Source organism: Echinops telfairi, unplaced genomic scaffold, assembly GCF_000313985.2.
Source record: "Echinops telfairi isolate 266 unplaced genomic scaffold, ASM31398v2 ScPeMD7_49;HRSCAF=173, whole genome shotgun sequence".
Classification (NCBI taxonomy): Eukaryota; Metazoa; Chordata; class Mammalia; order Afrosoricida; family Tenrecidae; genus Echinops; species Echinops telfairi.
The window spans coordinates 885,951-887,643 of NW_022103947.1; positions in this window are offsets into that span (position 1 = coordinate 885,951).

Sequence of the window (1,693 nt, forward strand, 5' to 3'; positions counted from 1 at the left end):
ATTCATAAACTCCCCTCATATGTCTATGTTAAAATAATTAATTTCTGCAGGTAATCTCAATTATAAAGTGTATATTAAAGAATTCTATTAAAGAAAGTTACTGAATAAAGAATGGGAGGAGTTTAATTGACCTAGTTGGTTTTGCCAATTCCATTTCAGAAGACACTTTCCAAAGCTATTTGTGAAATATTAATTAATTAATTTGAATAAACACAACTTGAAAAAGAATAAAGCTCCCTGCATGTAACTTAGAAAAGTTGTTTCCATAAGGAAGAAGTCTGTGATATCAAATATGATTCAAACAGTACAGTGTTCATATGAATCATAAGACTTACAATTCACTTTCATAAAGGATGCAAAGTTATGAAGTTGTGATATAGTTTGACATTTTCACATCTCCATATAATTTATGTACTTATTCACCAAATATCTAGTAGGAATACTATATACTAGAAATTATGCTATTTTATAGGTTAGAGCAGCAGAGCCATGAGTCAGGTGGTATATTACATAGCCTGCAAAATTACATAATTTAATTCTTAATGAAGCGATGTAGGTATTTGAATTAGTCAGCATTTATGGGAAAGCCAGACTCTGGGTGAACAAAGAAGGAAGAAAAATGGGTAAAATATTAGGGAGATCACAGAATTAAAAGAAGCTAGAAAAGGACAATTTGAAAAAGCAAAATATTATAATGAAATGTGAAAAGACCTGAAGTTAGAAAACTTCAGAAGAATATGTTCAGGATTTCCCAAACTGAAAATACTTTATCAACATTTCAGTCTTACATTGTAATATTGAAGAATTCCGTGGGCAATATATTTAATGATGCAGAAGTATCCAAAGAATATAGAAAGAATGCACAGAGTCGCTGTACCAAAAAGAATTGGTCAACATCTGACCATATCAATAGGTAGCATATAACCAAGCAAGATGTCCATACTTTACTAAAGACATTGCAAAAGTTAAGGTTCCAAGAATGAATGAAAGATAAATAGAAACATTTCAAAAAACATTTCTGGAAGCAGTCACTAGTATATGGCAAGAAATTTAGAAGACAATTTTCTAGACAACCAACTAGAAGACATCCATATTTGTGCCCATTCCCCAAAATGGACCCAATGGAATATGAAAATTATCACACATACTACATGCAAATGAATGCCCTCATAAAATAACTCAAAGATGGTTGCAGCAATACCTCAACAGAGATCTGCCAGAAATTCAAGCCAGAATCAGAAGACGACAGGAGACAAAGGAAACATTGCTGATGTCATATGAATCTTGTGTAACAGCAGATATTATCATAACGATATTTACTTGGGTTTTACACAAAGACACCCAACCATATGATGTATAAAAAATTATGACTGTCATTTCAAAGAGTCAGAATTCCACAACACTTAATTGTGCTCATTTGAACTCTGTATATAGACTAAGAGGCTTTTCATGCGGAACAAGGAGCTACTGAGTGCCTTCAAATCAAGAAAGGTATGTGCCAGCATTGTATTCTTTCACCATGCTAACTTAATTTGTACACTGAGCAAATTTTCTGAGAAAGTGGAATATAAGAAGAAGGTAGTATCAGATTTGGAGGAAGACTTGTATTCATTGTTAGCTCCTCACTTCCCCAACCTCCCCTGTGCAACTAACTTTTTTCTTTAATCATTTTATTGGGGGCTAGTACAATTCC